Here is a 20,747-nt window from a genome sequence, read left to right as displayed (position 1 = left end):
GAGAGCCTTCCTCAACCTAAAGAGCTGGGGGAGGGGGTGGGGGAGAGGGAGAGGGAGAGGGCACAGAGAGACTGGCATTTCAAGGAGGGTGACAACCTCCTTTTGTTGCTCCAGCAGAGCCGGTAGAATGCCCTAGAACACACAGAACTGGGGCACCTATCAGCCAGTTTCTCTGAGTGTCTGCTGCCTGCACGCCAGGTGCCAGGCCGGCCGGGGAGAGGCATAGGACCCCGGTGGGAAGCCCAGCCCCTGGGCCTAGTGCACAGTCTGGTGGCAGAAGCTGGCTGGCTGTTCCACCGGAAGGTTCCAGAATTCTGCCTGCCGCTGTTGACGCTCTCAATGTGCAGAGATGGACAGAGCAGCTGGGCTGTCCAGGGAGGCCCCGAGGCAGGGTGGACACCCGGCTGAGTCCCCTGAACTCTGGATTGTGACAGCGAAGCTGGCCTCCCTGGGGGGAATCCTGTACGGTTAGGAGGTGAAGGCCTCGTAGTGGCCCCGTGAGAGGGGGGTAGGGGTGAGGGCGTGAGGGCCAAGGACATGATGAGAAGTGAGGAAGAGACACAGATAGAGCCGAGAGCCGTGTGGCTCCACAGACAGCACAGAGTGTAACCAGGACTGGGGATCTCTCCTTCCTGCATTACACCCTCCATCTCAATAGCCCCACTCTTTAACCAGCTAAGCCAGGCCAAGGCTGGGCGGAAGCCCGAAATAGCTACAGCTTCCAGGCAACATTAATGCCCACAGTGCCATTCCATTTATCATTCCAGCTTCAGCCTTGTTATCTTCAAGGGACTTGGCACTGGGAATGAGTTGGTGGGGGTGGGGGGGGACTGGATTTCTTGGGAAATCTATTTCTTCTTTCTCTGGGAAAAGGACGGACACTTCAGGGTCTTGCAGCCTGTCTCCTTGCACCCTTCTTCTGCAAGCATGAATTCCCCTCTGGGAACCCACACCTCATCTAAGCAATGGGGTCTGAGAAGGGCTGATACCACACTCAGCTCCAAAATTAGGTCCTGCCTTACTTCAGCCAATCAGCAGCATATCTCCCTTACCTGCCATGCTGATTGGCTCAGAACCAGACACATCATCACAACTAATGAGACTTTAGAGACTGCTTCTGGCTTTTCAGGGATCTGGGCATGTGTGAGAAGTGAACATGGGTTCCTGGGCCTGAAGCCTAAGGGAAAGGCAGAGGTGAGAGAAACTGAAAGCCAGTGACTGGATCTGACCATATTTGAAGTGAAACGCCAGTAGATCTCTCTCTCTCTCTCCCTCCCTCCCTCCCTCCCTCCCTCCCTCCCTTCCTTCCTTCCTTCCCTCCCTTCTAAAAATCTTTTATGTGTTTCAATCCTTATACTTGGAGCTTGTACTCAGGGCCTTACAGACGTTCCTGCCCACCTTGAACTGCAATCCTTAGATCTGAGTAGTTAGGATAACAGGTATAAGCTACCAGTGATCCAGCTACCAGATCTTGACATCTGTGAGCCAGGGTAAATGACTTCTTAAGATGCCCATTTGAGTTGTGTTTTGGCTACTCTCAAGATGCAACAGGTTATAGGAGTCAAACCCAAGTCTGTGACAGGTGTATGCGGACTAGGCTTTGGGGTGCGCACAAGCTCTAGAAACAGAAGGAAGTTTGAAAAGGAAGATTTTAGCTCATCGAGCGTTTTGGGAGTGGAGTCAGAGCTCCGGTGTACTTGGCTGCATCCCACGGCTTCCTCCAGAAAGAGCAACCAAAATAACACAGCACACCGCATCTCATCGCATCTCACTGTGTCTCTCTCCCCATCTGAGGAGGCTGGAGAGTCATCGTGTCTGCGCACCAGCGAGCCTAAGCCTAGAGGGGAGACCAGGCCTCTGAGGACACATAGCGGGTGGACAGTGGAGCTGAGTGAGGACCTGCAGACCCCTGCTCCCCCCGCCACCTCCCGACTTCAGGTGTTCTGGAAGGTTCTGATGACCCACCAGTGTTTCTGATTCACAGAAAGACAAAGTGGGCAGATTCACCTGGGCCATTTTCTGCACTTTCCTTTGGCAGAATCCTTGAAGACAATCAACACTCCCTGGGAAAGACCAGGGATTTTCTGGGAAGCAAAGGAGCCCTGACAGATTGCAATGTGAGAAATGGCCCAGTAGTTCATTCTTCACCTCCTGCCTCAGTCCTCAGGCACAGGAATCATTAGGTAGCGCTGTCACACACATGCCCTATGCCAAATCCTTGCCTGAGCACTAAAGGCAGGAGCTGTGGTGATGGATCCCAACCTATACATGGCAGAGTGGAGGCTCAGAGAAGAAGAACTGCTGGTCCAATGTTTCAGAGCCAGCAGAACTCATACACAAAGATGAAGGCTAAGTTTGAAGACTTCTCCCAAAGGTCATCTTGACCCAGAGTGATTCCAGGCCAAACCACAAAACCATTCAATCACAGTGAGAAGCTGCTTGCTCTGAAACCCCCCACCCCCCATTCCATCAGAGAAAATGTCCTCTTTCATGCTAATAGATTCCCAGTGCCTCCTCACAAGTAGCTAATTTGCCTCCGTGACTTAGTCTCAGGCCCAGAGCCCAGCACCTGACAGTGTCTGGCCGGAATAATTGATCAGTTTGGTTCTGAGTGTTGGTGGCTATTTGAAACACCTATTTAGGGAAGGGTACTATTGATTTCCTATTCGCAGGTAAATTAAACTCCCCAAATAAACAATTTTCAGTAAAAAAAAAAAATCAACTCAAAGCAACCAATCAAAATGAATTAAAATGATTTAAAGAGAAATAAGCAAATGTGTGGGGGGTAGTATTTGACAAAAGTGATAAGGAACGTCCAGCATAGAATGACTACGCATTCCCTCCCTCCTTCCCACAGCCTCCAGCTCCATGGCCATGCCTCTGAGAGACCCGGGGTCTCTTTGTCTTAGAGGTGGACGGTGGATCTCCTGGAGGCTGAAATGGAGACTTAGAGAGACAAAGTACCCGCCTGCCTCCCAGGTCACACAGCATGGAAGGGGCCACGGCTGGTCTCAGCCTCTAGTGGGATCTTTGGGCCACTGTATGCCTGGCCCAGAGCTCTGAGCCACAGGTCCAGCAGGGTCGTGTCTCCGGGGGAGGGAGATGGGGATGGTCTCAGTATAGCCACACCATGTCATGCATTTTTGTGGCTGTGTCTGGACACTATGCTCCAGCCTTGAGCCCCTCCTATGTCCCTCTGTGGCCACCACCACCTGCCCTCCCATTTAGGGGAGCAATTTGATCCCTGGGTGTCTGATTCTCTGCTCACTCCAGAAATGGGGTCAGTGGGGTGAAACTGTAGCTTTAGCATGAATTATTGACCCAGAGCTGCGGTGGCCAGCAGAGGCATTGAGTGGCCCATGCTGAGGCTCAGGAGACCTGGGGCCCATTCCAGGCCATGTGGAGAACACAGGAGGCCCCCTCCGAGCCCCGGAGGGCAGCCTGTGAGGCTGCAGCCTCAGCCTGGGCCATTGGCGGGGTGATCAGGAGGCCTCTCTGAGCCCCCCACCAGCCACGGGGAAAGTAATTTGTGCATATATACTCCGAATGTCTCTCTTTCCAATGGTAAACAGGTGACTCAACATTTTGTCACTAGCAACCACATTTGTGGGACAGAAGACAGAGCAGGCTGCTCTGGCCTCTGTGGGAGCCAGGCAGGGGCACAAGCTCAGATGCCCACAATCCACCAGCAAGATGTTACACATCTTGGCTTTTATGTGAAAGTTTTTTTTGTTTGTTTGTTTGCTTTAGGAGGTGGTGCTGGTGCTTTAACTCAGAGCCTCATACCCACTGGCTGGCACTCTATCACATGAGCCTCCCCACTGGTTATGGCCTCTTTTCTTCCTTCCTTCCTTCCTTCCTTCATTCCTTCCTTTCTCTTTCTTTTGCTGGTTAGTTTAGAGAGGGTCTTAAAGAACTTTTCTCCCTGAGCTGGCCTCCAATTGTGATCCATCAGACCTCAGTCTCCTGAAGAACAAGGATTACAGACACAAGCCACAGAAGCCTGGTGCCCAAGTGCTCTTTTCTTTCTTTCTTTCTTTTTTTTTTTTTTTTTTTTGCCAGTCCTGGGCCATGGACTCGGGGCCTGAGCACTGTCCCTGGCTTCTTTTTTTGCTCAAGGCTAGCACTCTGCCACTTGAGCCACAGCGCCACTTCTGGCCATTTTCTATATATGTGGTGCTGGGGAATCGAACGCAGGGCTTCATGTATATGAGTCAAGCACTCTTGCCACTAGGCCATATTCCCAGCCCCAAGTGCTCTTTTCTTGAACTCAGTTGTCTGCTGGCTAGTGGCAGGGCCAGGAGGCGACACAGGCCTTCCTGGTTCCCTCCCCTCTGGATAATGAATCAACTCTGCCACCTTCATTTCCTTCCCGTCCGACAACCCAGCACACAACCCAAAGACAATTAAAAAAGAAAAATCTATATTTTCTTTGTGTGTGAAACTTTCCATATTTTGACAAACATCCAGGAAGCATCTCTAAACAGTTTGAAAATATTACAGGGGGACATGTAATTGAGCTGAAGCATGTGGTTTGTTGCTACAGATTAGAGAGAGAGAGAAAGAGAGACAAAGACAGAGAGACAGAGACAGAGAGAGAATGGAGAGGGCCAATGTGTATTTCAAATATACATTTCAAGAAAATCCCGACATGTCACTTCCTATGGCCATGAATTCATAATTACTTCATAAATACTATTTCTATTACTGTTTCCTAGGCCTTCTAGTAGTAGGCTGTTAGCTTTGACCTCTAGGATTACCATGTAGATCAGAATACCATCTGTTTGCTGGTCAACCAGTCGCTCAACAACCAGATAATAGGTGTGGCCCTTATTCTAGGATTGGTGTATGACGCTGAGGCTGAGCTTTATTCAGCCTCTGCCAAAGACCCCTGTGTGGCATATGGATGTTGGGGTTCAGCTTTGGCCTTGAGGGGGAAGGGCATTGGAGAGCGTGCCCGACACGCCACCCTTCCCCCAGCCCTGGGGAATGCGGAAGCAGGCCACAATTCTCTGGGTCCGGAACCAGAAGAACTGGCTTTGCAACCAGCCCCCAAACTTTCTTGCCAGCCCATGTGCCCCCCAGTCTCGTGGGCTTTCGCCCCCGGGGTGGCGCTATCCAGGTGGCGTTAGCTCATGAGGGGGTCCTATGACAAGCTCCCAGCCTATCGTCAGCTCTCTGGTCGATGACCCCTTCTCTCGTCACCTTCTACCATATCAGCCTTAGCCCCTCCCTTATTAAATCAGATTTGCTCTTGAAGTGTCTCCGAGATCCTCGTACGCCTGGCTTTCTTAATGGGTAAGGAGGGGGTAAAGTGATTTCGTAGGCCACGTGCACCTGAGGTCTTTCCTGAGCCCTCCACTCCACTCTGGCCTTACCTGTGGGTCGGGTGACCAGGGGAGAGGGTGAGAAAGGGAGCTGTTAGAGCAGAGCAGAGCCTGTATCCTCGCGCCAGGGGAGGCGACCCGAGCCCGGCATATGCATATGGTGCTAGTTATATACTGGGAAGAATACTATTGATCCTGGTTTGGGGGGTGAGGTGGGTCCTCATCTGCTTCTGACTGGGGGCTCATAGGCTAGCTGCCATCAAAACCCACCTGAGCCGTGGCCCTGCCTCTCATGACTGATACCCAAATGGGCAACTGGTAAAATTACATCACATCTGAGCTTCAGAGGAAAGGAGGGATGCCGAGGCCTAGGGAAGAAAATGGCATGGCTGAGGTCCCAGGGCCGGTGCAGAATCAAGAGGCGTGGGTCAGCTTCCAGTCCTCCTCTCAGGAGTCCACAACTGCACCCTACAGCTGCAGGCCGGGGCTTGGGGTGCATCGCCTCTGTTGGGCGGTGGTGTCCACATCCTCAGTTTACACACACAAACTTCCTGGGTGGTGCCTGGCCTGCCAGCCTTAGACGTCAATGGCTGTGCAGGGAATTTGCTTATCCTGGAGGGTTTTAGAGTCTCCATCAGTTGTGAGTGATGGCTTCTGCTGGGTGCACTAGCTCAGGCTGTCAACCGTTGTAATTCGGAACTCGAATTACACTTCCCCAGGCTCTGCTTGCATGCAAATCCAGTTATTCTCGTCTTCTTGGTGTGGTTTTGTTCCTTCTTCGATTTTACTCCTTTTAAAACTAATTCCTTGTTTATTTAGGTCCCGAGTTTTCATGACGATGTGTCTGTGAGTGTTTCTTCTCTGGTCCTGTCTGCTAGGAGTTTGAATGCCTCTGTCGGGTGGATGAGATTCTTTCTTGAGGCAGAGGAAGTTTTTGGTTATTATTTTGGTGACTAGGTTTTTAATGCTTTTTGTGTTGAATTCTTCTCCCTCGTCTACTCCAATTAAATGTAGATTTGGTCTCTGGGCCAAGTCTGCTCATTCTTTTAACGTCCCTCTGGACATTTTCTGAGTGTTTTTCCAACGCTTTGGATGGTTGGTTCTTATTCCTCAGCTTTTTATCTCCTACTCCCAGGGCCCATTTTCAACTCCTCTTACCAGGTGGTCTGTGCTTTCAAGTGTGAGTTCTTCGTGCTTCCTTGTGCTCCGTTGCTCTGTTGATGACCTCTCTTCTGTCCTGCATGTTCCTCATCATTTCCTCTCACTCTTTTGGTCAGCCTCTCTTTTGAATTCTTCTGGCTGCCCAGGTATCTGTGATTTAATTTTGGCAGCCACTTCCCCTTATCTGCTTTCCCGATTCTTCTGTTTAGCCCCGCCTCTCCTCCTCCTCCTCCTCCTCCTCTTCCTCCTCCTCCTTCCCTTCCTCCTCCTCCTCCTCCTCTTCCTCCTCCTCCTCCTCTTCCTCCTCCTCCTCCTCCCTCTCCCCACCCCTCCCGGCAGGATCCACGCATCTGGGCTCAGGGGCTGCCGAGGCTGTTCAGGCCCGGGGGGGGGGGGCGGGCATGCACAGTGATTTTTAATGGTGGTTGTGAGCAAGCAGGTGAGCATGAGGCCTCCACCTGACACGGGTCAACACTTAGAAGCAGAGTGGCTGAGTTATAGAGCGGGCTGACTTAAGATCCATTTAAGGAACAACACAGAGCTCTGGGAACCTTGATGGCAGCTCACAGAGTGCCAGGGCCGGGGGGCATCTTGAATCCAAGCGACGGTCCAGGCTCCGTAGCACATACCTAAGGATGTCCTGCTCCCACTCCAGAGGCTTCCTGGCACCCCCTTGTCATTTCCGAATTAATTCCCATAACCTGCAATTGTGTTACCTTCCACACAACCGGAACTGTGGAGGCATGACTGAGCCCAGGGACTTGAGATCAGGGAGCCTGGCCCAGGCTCCCAGCCATCGCAAAGCCTCTGAAGGGAAAAGGAGGCCCTGAGGTCCGAATGAGAAGAAACAGGGACTAGACAAAGGTTGCTTCCAGCTCCGGAGATGGAGATTAGAGCTAGAGATGGGGTCTTCAGCCCAGCAGTGTGGCAAACTCCTAGAAGCTGGGAAAGGCAAAAACACAGTCTTCCCCAGAAGCCTCCAGAAAGACGTGGTCCTGCCCGGAGCTCACCAAAACGTGATTGGTATCTGTAGGGCACCATGCCAGTGGTTGATTTTTATATTGGATCCATTGCTAACATGGAGGCATTGGGAGATTTTCAACCCAAACCCAGAATCTCAGTCCAGTGACCCGGTGCAGTTCTGAGAGCTTTGACGATCAAATCCTGTGCTCTCTCAGGAACTCTACAAGGTAAACCTAGCACAATGTCCATTTTACGTATGGAAAACATAGCCAGGCACTGGTGGCTCACACCTGTCATCCTAGCTACTCAGGCTGAGATCTGAGGGTCATGGTTCAAAGCCAGCCCCAGCAGGAAAGTCCAAGAGACTCTTATGTCCAATGAACCACCAGCAAACCAGAAGTGGCACTGTGGCTCAAAGTGGTAGAGTTCTAGCCTAGAACAAAAGAGCTCAGGGACAGCGCTTAGGCTCTGAGTTCAAGCCCCAGGACATGCGCCAAAAAATGGAGAGACTGAGGCACAAAGCTGGAATGACTTGCCTCAGCTAGCAAGTGAGGTCCCTAAGGCGGAAAGAGCGGGCTGATTCCCTAAGCTTTTGGCTCAGTCCGGGGTGTCTGCACCCCCTAAAGGTTATGTGACAAAACCCTATGACATTCAGCCTGGACCCTCGAAGCCTCCAGCGTGCAGCCCCTTCTGGGGCTCGGCCACCCTAAAGGCTCTTTTATCTTCACCCCACATGTGTGGCTCATCCTCCCCAGGCCCCATCTAGGCTCAATTCTGCAGCCCCAGCAGCCACCCACCCACGTTCCTCTGCCCACACCACCGACCCCGATCTCAGCCAGTGCCTGGCTGCAGCCTTGAGAGGCCACGTCTAGGGCTGCATCTGCCCATGGGAAGGCTGGGCCTGTGTCCTCCTGCCTCCCACCTTGCCTGCCCTGCTCCGTCTGGAGCCGCGCCTCGGGCTCCATGGGACTCTAAGGTTTCCCTTCTTGGCCATCCTCTGCTCTTGGCCTCCCCCTCTGGGGGGAAGTGGAGCCACTCAGGGAGCCTTCTGACATCTGTGAAACCAGAGCTGGCTGGGGCGCCTGTTTTCCCCACCTCCTCCCCACCGCCACCCCCCAAAAAATCTTTTTTTCCCTTGGCTCTGCTAAATGCTCTCATTGTGAGACTAACCCGAGTGGCTGCCACCTTGAGACAAACCCAGGAGGGCATCAAAGCCAGGGCCAGCGATCAATGGCCTCTTATCTGGCCCTGTGCGGGTGGGAGGGAGGCCCGGAGACAGGCGGGCGGAGAGCACTGCTGAGGAGCAGGCCTGACCTCAGGGGGCCAAACACACTCAAGAAAACCAGAAGTATGATCTCACCAAGGAGAGCAATTAATTGGCCATTACCCTCCGGAGTAGGTTTTCATCTCTAACAGCTCCCTGAGACCAGAGGGAAGTGGGCTGTCCTGGGCTGCAGCCGCGGTGGGGCGGGGGGGGGGGGGAACAGGGACGGGGGGGGGGGGACGCCCAGCTGGCCTAGTTATGGGGGCTTCTGTGTATGAGGCATTCTGGGAGGTGGTGCCTGGAGGGCTGCTTGGAGGCAGAGGGCGGAGCTTAGGCTCAGATCTGAATTCATGCTTTGCTTCTCCTCGGCTCTGTGCTTTGGGCAGGGGAGGGGGTGAGCTGGCTGGCCTCCATATGCCAGCCTCCTGTAGACAGCCTCTAGGAAGTGGGGTGAGCCTGGAGACCTCTGACACCTGGAGGGCACCCACCCTGGCCTCAAGGCCCATGTTCTGAGGCTGGATGGCAGGGCAGCTGGGGCGCTGCCCAGAACGCAGATGAAGATTAAGAGCTGGCACGGAGTCAAGGGGCACAGAAGGATGGAGCACCAGAGCTGACCTTTCACCCTCTGCAAACAGGGACACCCCAACACCTGTGTCACGATGTCCCCATGCTTGCTAGTGGACTGCGCTGGAACCTCTGAGCCCGGCTGACACACGGCAGCGGCACAGCCAGAACAGTGGACATGGCTGGTGCCAGTGGCCAGCATCTTGCAGCTGCTCAACTTGGCCTCGGTGTCGTGGGTTTTCTGGGCCCCCCAGCCGTGAAGCTAGCCGGGCTGCTGTGCGGGTTCCTGCCTTCTCGCCAGGCTGTGGGGCTGGGTGGCAGAGCACCCCACTCACCACTCAGAATTAAGACTAGGGAAATGACAGACCAGCCCAAACCAGATGGTTCCTCCAATTACACCGGAGGCTGTGCAGGAGCCAGCTCACAATGAACACAAACAGAGACCAGAGGTTGAGAAGCCCTCCCTCCTCCCTCCCCTCCTCCTTTCCCCCTTCCTTCACTCACACACGGCAGGTGATCCCTCCACCACGGAGACCCTCTCTGCACTCTTTGAGCCAGGATCTGGCTACCTTTACCAGACTACCCTGGAACTCATGGTCCTCTGGCTCCCCCCACCCCAAGCAGCTGGGATTGTAGATGTGAACTATGGTGCCAGTCGAGAGCTGTTTCCTGGATGGCTCACTGGGTAGCCAGCCTTCTGGAAATCTCAGCAAGACTCCAGCTCCAATCCTGCATGAACCAAGCTATGAGAATCTATGCAAACTGTGCTGCCTGGCCTGAGCTCAGGCCTCAGACCCCAGAGCTCAGAGCCCAGACCCCTCTCTCCCATCTTCTAGAGATGAGGGGCCTGGGTCCCGGTGGGGGAGAAGCAACCCGGGAGCCCCAAGCCTCAGGTCTCCCAGGCGGGAGTTTCTGCCCCACCCCAGGGCCCAGGTCCTCACTCAAGCCCTGCCTGGCCTGTCACTTGACCCCCCCTCCTCCCCCAGACAGTGTATATACTATCCCCTGAGCCCATGGAAGCGGGGACTTGACTCCTTCCTTCCTTCCTTCCCCTTCCCTTCCCTTCCCTCCTTCCTTCTTTGTTCTGGAACGACCGGCCCCTCAGTCTTATCACCTTCTGGAAGAAGGGCAGGTTGTGGGAGCTGAACCCAAGGCCTCAAGGCAGCCAGTGCCAGGGTCCTCATGTCTGGATCCTGGGGTCTCACCAGATAGAAGGGGGCTACCCTTCAGGAGACTTTGCCACCCTCCATCTGGTGGGGAAACAAGACATGAAACGGCAGCCTGGTGGTGCCTGTGTCAAGAGGTGGGGAGTTAGTCTGAGCTCCAAGGAATAAACAAGCCCCGGATAGCCCTTCCAGCCACAAGTCAGATGCACAGGGAGCCAGAGAGGGCGGAGGTGAGGAATCTGGGGAGACAGGAACCCTTATGGGAACTCACAACTCACCTATGCAAGATAATCAGTGAGGTGAAGACTGGAATCAGAGACCCCGAATCACCTCAGGAAACAAAAAGAGCTCTGTCTGCTGAGCTGCAGAGTTGACTCACTGGGCCAAAGTCTCCCGGGAACTCCACGCCCCATGCTGCCTGGGCATCCAGCCACCAGAGGAAAGAGGCCCCCCAGAAATGAGGGGGGCCACCAGAGAAAAGAGCCAAAGAGATGATAAAGAGGAAAGGGGTAGGGAGAGAGAGAACACAGGATGGTGTGGGGGGGGGGGGGCGGCGAGATCTATATCCTCAAGCTCCTGGATCCAGCCACACCTGAAGTTTAGATTGCTGGTAACATAAGCCAATACATTCCTTTCTCTGCCTGAGAACAAAACAATGTGATGATATTCAAGTGGAGTTTTCTATCGCTCATGACCCAGAGAATCCAGACAGGGGTTTAGGCCTTTGAAGGACTGAAAACCACCCAGCTGCAAATCACAGCCTTGAAAGCCCCCACCCTCACCCCCTTTCCCCCAAAACGGTGAGGTTAGAAACCTTAGTCTCCAGGGTTCTATGTCCAGAAGCTGAGAGGTGGGTATTTAGAAAACATCGTGTACACTCACAAACACCCAAGCCTTGGGTTGTACTTGGGAGGCTGGAAAGGGAGGGAGGGAAGGAGGGAGGGCACATTGAGAGAAAATCTATAATTATTGTTTAAAATCAGTCTTGATGCCATAAGGAGAAAAGAAAAAAAATCAAAGCATTTGGTGGCATTTTCCCAGTGTCACTTCTGATTCGGTCTTATCAAAACACAGCTGGAATTCGTTTTTCGAGAATGAGAAGAAAGCAAGGAAGAAAAAAACGTTCCTCTAATAAATGAATGAATGAATGGATAAATGAATGAATGAGACCCCGAATCCAAGTTAAAATCGCTCCAGACCATTCAGTGGCGGTGGTGGAAGAGGCCGGGCATTTGAGAAATGTCAGGCGTGTGGGAAGCCAGGTGCCCACTCTGCCAGGCTCCTGGCCCAGTGCTCTGCATAAGGAGATGGACATGGCCAGGGTGGCTACTGGTGACCAGCTCTTACCCTGGGCAGGCTCTAGAAGGATCATTTCTGCCCATGGATTCAGGCTCCTTGGGTAGGTTCCCACCACCAGAACCCCACGAGACCCCAGCTCTTTCCAACCCCATGTCCTTGGCTTTATGGCTCATGCCTACTCACCTACCTCAGGGCCTTTGCATAGGCTGGTCCCTCTGATGTTTTTCTTCCCATCTTTCTTCACCTGCTTAAACCTATTTATTCATCCTTCAGACCTCAGCTTGCTTGTTTTTTTCCCCCTCCTTTCTGGGTGATTTGCTTTTCAAATGTCCTAACCTCATGTACATTCCTTTTCCTGGAGCAGGTTCCCAAGTTGTAATTACAGACAGACCCACCTTTAACAGGGCTTTAGGCATATACTAGGGACTCAATAAAAAATGTGTTGAGGAAGGAAGTGGGCCAAGCTGGATGGGTGGGGAGATCGAGGATATCACATGATTGAACACATGGGACCTTCCCTGTGCTGCGTCTGAGACCCCCAGTCCTACCCAGATCTCAGCCTCTGGAGAACGTGGGGTTACAGGCTTGAGCCACCACGCCCTGCCCACAGCTCTTCCTCTAAGCCCCTGGGTCCTCAGGCTGTCAGTGCTTCTCTCTCTCTCTCTCTCTCTCTCTCTCCAGCGTCCCACACACTCCTTGCTCGTTCGCTTGCTTGCTCCTTCTGTGTGTTACCATCCTGGGAAATCAGGTCATGGAGCTCTAGGGAGCAGCCATGTAGGAGAGGCAGGAGCGGCTGGGAGCCGGGCCGGGGAGGGGGCACCAGTTCCTGGCTGGTCCTGCCTTTTGGAACTTCCAGGATAGATGGCTTCTGCTTTGGACATGGTGCCATGTGGGCACAGTGAGCTCGGCCCGGGAGGCGGCCCTAAGACCTGAGCCAATCGCTTCCCGGCCTGGAGGATGGCAGGAAATGGTGGCCAGCGGTGGCTCCGGCCCCCTGGGGTCCCGGGGATGAGGGGTGGGGTGGCCACAACCTGCAAAAAGCTCAGCCTCCACTCCCCACCCCACATCACCTGGCACTTGCTGATGGCAGCCACCCAAGCCGGCCATCCCTGGCCATCTCCCGCTGCTGCACGAGGGAAGGATGCCCTCCACCACATCCTCCCTGCTAGACAACAGCATCAAGGCAGAGAGGAACAGCTGGGATGCAGGCTTTGGGCTCAGACAGACCTGAGTTCAAATCTTAGCTCCATTACCAGCTGGCTATGTGCCCTAGGGAAGTGGATAAACCTCTCTGAGCCTTGGGCTGTCATCTTCAACACGGAAGCCAGTCTAGGCAGAAAACTCTGTGAGGCTCTTGTATTCAATTCACCACCAAAAAGCCAGAAGTGGGACTATGGCTCAAGTGGTACAGTGCCAGCCTTGAGCTCAGGAATGGCACACAGGCCCCAAGTTTAAGCCCCAGCATGCACGCACGTATACACACACACACACACACACACACACACACACAGAAATTGGCAAGCAGTACAGCCAAGCCAGACACACGACCATTTAGAGCCGGAACATACCGTGCTGAGCTGGGCCCCGCTGCCCACAGCTTCCAGCATGCATTTCTTGGAATTAGGGCCAGCAGGGGACACTTGTCCTCCCGACATCCAGCTCCTAGGCCGTCGCATCGCCTACCTCCCTGCATCCCCATTAAGAATTCTTCAGCTCATCACCTCGGGAACTCCTAGACATCTCACCTGATCCAGGGATTCAAACCAATCAGTGACTTTTTGCCTCAGTCTCCCTGCTGTCTCTGGGCCAGCCTGAACACTGAGAATCACAGCTACCTCACCCCGCCTTTGGGCAGTGAGCAAACAAGTGGGTGTGGTGTTGTAACAATAAAACTTTATTGACAAAAGCAGGTATAAAGGGAGCCAGATTGGCCACTTCTCAGTCCTCATGGTCTGGGCCTGGCCTCTGGGATTCAGGTGACCAGCCTGTCCTACTTGGAGTAAAACTCTCCGGGGTTTGCCCTGGGCAGCTCTGCATCTGAGAAAATCCTCCTTGGTTTCAGACAAACTGGGCAGGCCACATTGCTTGACGATCCCCAGGCCTCGGCTTCTCCTGTGGCAGCTTTGCCTGGCTCTGACCTTGAACTGTCCCCTCCTTAGGAGGGGACAGGAGGAGGGGGGCTGACACCCACTGGGGCTCCCACTGTTCCAGCCACTGCGAAGGACTTTGTTGCAATCCTCGCAGCCCAGTGAGGACTGAAGCTGACCCTAGCAAGGGGCAAGGGCTGGAATGGGCATCATCCAGGGTACTCCCAGAGCCCAGGCCCCCTGTTCCTCTCCAGACCAAGAGTTATTGAAAACACAGAGCACACCACTTTTTCAGACTCTGCAAAAACACCAGTTACAGCCCCTACTGGTGCTGAATTGATGAATGTGAGTGGATGGATGATGGATAGATGATAGATGGAGGGCCAGAAGGAGTGACGGGTGGGTGGAGGTGGCAGGTAGGTGATGGGTAGGTATGTGGCATAATGGATGGCTGGATGGGTAGGTGGCTGGATGGGTAGGTGGGGTGATGGCTGGATTGATGAATCAATGGGTAGATGGAAGGATGGATGGAAAGACTGATGTGTGGATGTGGACAGATAAGTAGGTGAACAAATAGGTTGATGGATGGATGGTGAGTGAATAGATGGATGGATTGATAGGTGATGGATAGATTGATGAATGGATGGGCGGATGGATGGATGGAGGGATGGGTGGATGGGTGGGTAGTGGATGGATGGATGAACAGATGAGCGGGTGGGTGGATGAATGTGTGGGTAGTTAGTAGAAGGATGGGTGGTGAGTGGATGGATAAATGAATGGGTGAGTCGATGGATGGGTGGGTGGATGGGTAGTGGATGGATGGATGGATAGATGAGTGGGTGGGTGGGTGAGTGGATGGGTGGTAAGTCGATGGATGGATAGATGAATGGCTGGCTGGATGGATGAGTGGATGGATAAGTGGGTAGTAGATGGATGGATGGGTAGGTGGATGGATGGGTGGGTGGTTGGATGGGTGAGTGGATGAGTTCATGAACACTTGAGCAAAGCTTCCCACTTTCACACACACTCCCCCCCTCCTATAGTATGACACTCCTGACCTCACAATGTCCAGGTGAGCTAAGGGGCAGGTATGGGGTATGAACTGGGACTTCCATTCATGCATATCTGCCAGCAGGGGGAATGCAACATGACATCATGGCTCAGAAACATCTCCAAGGAAATGCCCCTCCCTCATATAACTGATGCATGCTATTTTTTTTTTTTTTTGCCAGTCCTGGGCCTTGGACTCAGAGCCTGAGCACTGTCCCTGGCTTCTTTTTGCTCAAGGCTAGCACTCTGCCACTTGAGCCACAGCGCCACTTCTGGCCATTTTCTATATATGTGGTGCTGGGGAATCGAACCCAGGGCTTCATGTATACAAGGCAAGCGCTCTTGCCACTAGGCCATATTCCCAGCCCCTACATGCTAAGTTTTTAAAAAGCATGGTTTGTAACATTAAGCTGTGAGACCCAGGTAAATCTATTCATCCCTGAACCTCTGAGATGATAACAGAAACTGCCTCACAGGATTACTATGAGTGACATCTATCTACCATCCATCTATCATCTATAGCTATCCATCCATTATCTATTTATGGTTTATTTATCTACCCACCCACCATCGATCATCCATCATCTACTGTCTATCCATATATTATCTATCTACCTATCCATTATCCATCCATCTATCTATCATCTATCTCACATGTATCTCATGTGCACGTGCACGTGCACACACACACACGTGTGAAGCTGATGGCTTTGTGTGTTGGCCTCCACTACTGTTATCATTTGTTTGGGGAGGGGAAGAAAGCATGGGAAGGGTAGGATGGCAATGGAGTGTGATACCAGTGTTCGACATGTGGCCCCGAATGAGCACCAAGGCCAAGCAGAAGAAGGAGGTGAAGATGGTTTACAGGTAAATGCATCAGTTAGCTATGCCATGCTAGTGGTGCATAAGGACCAGGCCCCAATGCCAGAGATAGGGAAGAAAAAACCAATGGTTTAGCTAATCTACCTATGTCCAGCTGGAGTTCTGCTGATCTAGGCTGGGCTCAGCTCTTCATTGAGATTTGGGCTCATTCTCAAGCCCGTCTCTGAGGTAACAGTGCCCCAAGAGCAGCTCTTCTCGGCCTCAGTAGAAACTCAGTAGGCCCCCCAAGAGCTAAGCACAGGCCAGGAGTATTGTCGCCTGCACATGTGGGAGCCAGCACGTGTTACACGGCTGTTCTCAGAGCAAGAGCATACGCCCCATTGTCCTCTGAGGTCAAGAATGGCCACTTCCCACAGTCGGGGCATCACCAGCCATCAACTGCGCCCCCACCTGGCAAGGGCCGTGATGCCTTCCTCATCAGCACCACCCCTACGCCCTCCGTCTGCATCTGGAAGGACCCTGGGCGCCAGTCCCTCTCGCCCGCCCACCCTACCCCAGTTCTCCTCTCCTAACATCTGGGCCTGCTCCGGGGAGCCATTAATCTCCAGCAATTTCTTCCCTCACTTGATTTGTTTATTTAAGGAAAACAAGTTGCTCCTAATTAGAAACACTGCTGTCGGGCTGTTTGGCACATCCCAGCCTGCCTATTTTCAGTCCTTCTGCCTAAAAATGATACCTGAGCTTTGTAACATCTGGGAGTTGGGTCAGCAATGGTCTTGAGTGAGAGAAACACAGGCTGGGCAGGGGGCCAGAGGGCCAGAGAGGCTGGGAATCCCCAGGGCTTGAGAGTGGGGTGAGCACAGAGGTCGGGGTGAAGGCAACCTGGGGAGGAAAGGCCAGAGCTGGTGGAGACCCAGAGAGCCAGGGGCAGTGCCATCCTCGTTCTGGGGCTCTGGGCCAGCTTCTGCTCGAAAGCATCCTCCAGGATGAGTCCACACAATCACACACACACACACAGGGCATGATCTCTCTCTCTCTCTCTCTCTCTCACACACACACACACACGGGACACGCAGGAGAGTCTCACTGCCACACTGACAGGTGTACACGCTCACCCAGAGCAATGCACACACACTACAGAGATGCACAGAGTACACACAAAACCAAGTGTGAAGTCACACATCATTGCACACACCTGCACACTCACACGGTGCACAGGAACGCCCCCGAGACACATGGGACAGCACAGACACTACTAAAACACCGCCGCCACCCCTGGCAGACACACACAGCTTCTCAAACGCAGGTCCTGCCAGCACACACAACTGTGTGGTCACACATATGCACACACACGCACGTATTCATGCACACATGGAACACAGTGCCGCACACACATGCACATGCCTACACATGCACCTGCAGAAGCCAAGTTATATGAACACAATTCACACACGTGTGGCACACACTCAAAGGCCCCATGGGAGCCATACTCTGGGGAACGAGCACATGTGCACAAATGGCCCGTGTGTGCGACTCCCCTTCCCCTGGGGAGTGAACTGTCCATCTCAGTCCTGGGATCCAAGTGCAGACGTTTGCAGACTCAGTAGCTCTGCTCCGTCCCAGCCTCCTGTGCTCCCTCCCCTCCCCGCGCCCCCCCCCCCCCGCCAGCCCACACCAGAGGCAGCACTGCCCTCCCCACTGGTGTCAGCAGGGATCTGGGGGGCCCCAGTAATCAGAACCAGAAGAGAAGCTAGAGTATGCACTGTATCCACCCCCCTCCAAGCCCCAGTCTTTCCTCTTCCCCCAGCCAGGCTTCACACCAGCCGCTGGTCGGTCTGGACGCCAGGCCCAGGAAGGTGGATGGAACTCCTCCTCAGCCCTGCGAAGTTGGAGCCATGGAGACAGCTTACCTTACTGCTCTGCCCGTCGTCATGGCGACGCAGCAGCAGGATGCCTCCAGCCCTCCCAGACTGCCCTGGGCTCCCCACTGGAACCGCGCTGCTCCAGGGGTGCTTTTATGAGAAAGATGAGGGGGGCGGGGACTGCAGGTGTCAGGTGATTGGTGGGACAAGGGCCCAGCTGCCGCGGGTCACCTGATGCTGGGGAGACACGGTGCTCCCCTTTCAGGGGGAAAAAGCCCCCTTCCATGTCCACACTCAAGACCCCCAAACAGATAGTCCTGCTGCTACCACACTTTGCCTTGACTACACCAAGTCCTGGCACGCAGGGCGCATGCGCTGTGGCCCGTACAGTCCCACTTTTCCTGGAGGGTGAGGGAATGAAGCCTCTGGCCAAACTTTCATGGATCTGGGACGTAGGGCTCTTCAGCACCAAACTGCATTAACCTCACCCCCCTTATCCCACCCCAGACGCTGAAACTCTCCCCTGAGACCCTGCTCAGGGCTCGGAGAGTATCCAAGTAGAAACCTCTTCATTTCAGAGAAGCAGCCACCAGAGCCCAGGACTGTCGAGTGCATTGCCCAAAGCCACACAGTAAATGGAGGGCAGATGCTCAGCCTCCTGACCCAGAGCTGGGGAGTTCCTAGCGCCCCCACCCCACCACCAAGCAGTGATTTCTGACACCAGGGAGGAATTCCTGGCTCTGGAAGCCTTAGGAAGGAGTTCCTAACCTGGGCCCAGACTAGTATGGCAAGCAAGGATGACAGGGCCTCTGAAGCCCACCATATGTGGAACATTGGCTAGCGGTGGGTGCCCACCCCTGATGAGGTGGGGGAGAGGGGTTGTTCCAGGATCCCTCAGTCATGGTCCACATTTGCACCTGGCTCCCTGGGCTCTAGGAACTTAATTCCAGCAAGCACCACGTGCCTAGGACAAGGGGGCAAGATGGACTGCAGCGACCGGGGCTCCAGGGGGAACTGCGGGCCAGGCTAGCCCCTGCCAGGTCTGGAGCAAACCCGCCACATTCATACACTGTGCGCCCAGCTCCACACGGCCTCCTGGGCCTGGAGAGGGGAGGACAGGAGGCCCCAGAGCTGAGGAGAGGCCCTGCACAACGCCCCCTCCAATAGGATTTTTTTGGGGGGGGGGAATTGGGCCTCTGGGGGACGGAGTTTGGAGGATCTCATTGAGCAGTTCAGCACCCCCTGTTTTGCATGGCAGCTACAAGGCTTCCAAACCCTTTGGGGTCCAGCCGAGGAGGAGATGGGGCTCTTGGGCTCACTCTGAGCCCTGCAACCATGGCTCCACGTGTCCACACCCCCCCATTTCTCTCCTCATCCCACACACCCTGGATGGGGTCGGGATGAGCCTGCAGCGTGCACGGGCCGGCCCGAAGCGCAGCCCCAGGACGCCCCCCCCCCCCCGTGTCCTCCTCCCCCGCCTGCTTCTCGTCCCACAGCGGTACTCAGCAACCAGCACCTTGGAAAGCCAACTTGTAACTCTCACTGTCGCTGTGTCCCTCAGAACTCCGAGCTGCCAGAAGGGGGCCGCGACCATTAAGAAGGCAGGGGAGCTCCCCCACCCCGCCCCCTGGCCGTGTTCATCTAGAGAGCAGGAGACCCCCACCTACCCCCTGGCCACATCAATCAATAGGGCAGCCCCTCCCCCGCTTGCCCCCTAGCATCGTCCATCAAGAGGGCAGGACCCCCGCCTTCCCCCACCCCAGCCAGGGAGTGCATCGCATGCTTCTCGGGGCAGAGGGATGGCCCGACTCCCAGTCACCGGTAGGATGAACCGCGGGTCCGTCTCCGGCACACCATAGCAAAGTTTGTCGCTGGCCCGGGAGGCAGCTGTCGCCACCCCGGTCCTCCCCGCACTGGGTTTGGGGTACCGTGCGCCCCCGCAGCCGACATCCCCGCAGGATGGCAGTGGGGCCAGAAGCGCCGGTCTGGGGCGCGCGGCCCCTCGAAGCCGCCCGGCCGCGCGGCTCTCCCCGCCGGGGCCCCCGTCCTTACCTGCGGGGTGTCGGGCGCCAGGCAGCCCCGCGGGCCGATCGGGGCGGGCGCCGGGGTCCGCGCGCCGCGCCGGCCGCTGCAGTGCCATCCGGGGACGCGGGAGCCGAGCGCGGCGTTGGCGCCCGCCGCCCTGGCTGCGCGCCGCGCCGGGCCCGGGGCGGCGACTTCCCGGGGGAGCCGCGCGTGGCCCCGGGGAGGCTGGGGCCGCGGAGCCGGGGGCGGCGGAGGACGCGGGGATCCGCGAGCCCGGGCGCGCTGCGGACGACACTGCGGTGCCCGCGCCACCCAGGCCCCCACGCCGGGGACGCCCGGCCCGGCGCGACGCCGCGGCTCAGCGCGCGATCGCCTGCGGCTCGAGGTCCTCGCAGCGGCCCCGACCGCTCTGGGGACGCGGCGTCTCCAGCCCCGGCTTCCCCCGCGCCCCCGCGGCCGCCTCCGCCGCCAGCAGCGCGCCCGGCCCCGCGCGCTCCTCTCCTCGCCAGGCTCCGCGCCGCCTGCGCTTAACTCCTTCCGCGCCGCCGCCGGGCCTCGCCGGTCTCCCTCGGCGGAGGCCGCCGCCGCCCTGCCTCGCCTCCTCCTCTGCAAAACGGGCTCAGGCCACGCGGAGGGGGTTGCGGGGAGAATTATCGGAGTGACTGCGCCCCGTGCCGGCGCGCCTGGCATCGCCGTGGGCTCGGGGAACAGCAGAGCCCACCCGAGGGCGGTGGCGGCCTGCGCGGGTCTCAGCCCTGTGACCTCTGCGCGGTCGCTTGCCCTCTCTGCGCTGGCTGGCTTTTCCGAATCGCTGTGCTGCCCTCCGTCAGCTGGGGAGGGCACGGGCTGCTCACCCTCGAGGGCCTCTGGGGATGGAGGTCGTCTCATGGTGGCGGGGGGCCTCCTGGAAAACACAGGGGGGTTCGTTTCCTTCTCCGCCCGTCCTCCAGATACACGGGTGAGGCGCTCTGCGAGGCTACCGATCAACGCCTCTGCAAACTTTCCTCGTGGTAATCCTTGTGCAAGGCAGAAGTGAGTTCAAACTCGACCTCAGCCACCCTGGCTGTGCCAGAGCCCAGGTTACCCTCTCTAGGTGAGCCTTCTTGTCTCTCCCACAAAACAGCAGGTGCCCGCGCGGGCTGGGCCCTCGGGCGGCG

General features: G+C 55.7%; 1 protein-coding gene across 2 annotated transcripts in view; it reads right to left on the bottom strand.

Annotated features, from left to right (window-relative positions):
- Wscd2 (WSC domain containing 2) overlaps positions 1 to 20,014 on the bottom strand; it is a 58,044-nt gene extending 38,030 nt beyond the window's left edge. For both annotated transcript variants that reach the window (XM_048342757.1, XM_048342758.1), the window contains exon 1: positions 19,618 to 20,014. The gene's annotated coding sequence lies outside the window, so the exon portion shown is untranslated. The remainder of the gene's footprint in view (positions 1 to 19,617) is intronic.
- Between the last annotated feature and the right edge of the window lie 733 nt (positions 20,015 to 20,747).

The sequence above is a fragment of the Perognathus longimembris genome, chromosome 3 (genome assembly GCF_023159225.1).
Source record: "Perognathus longimembris pacificus isolate PPM17 chromosome 3, ASM2315922v1, whole genome shotgun sequence".
In the NCBI taxonomy this organism is placed as follows: Eukaryota; Metazoa; Chordata; class Mammalia; order Rodentia; family Heteromyidae; genus Perognathus; species Perognathus longimembris.
This window is presented reverse-complemented; position numbering and strand designations above follow the sequence as displayed.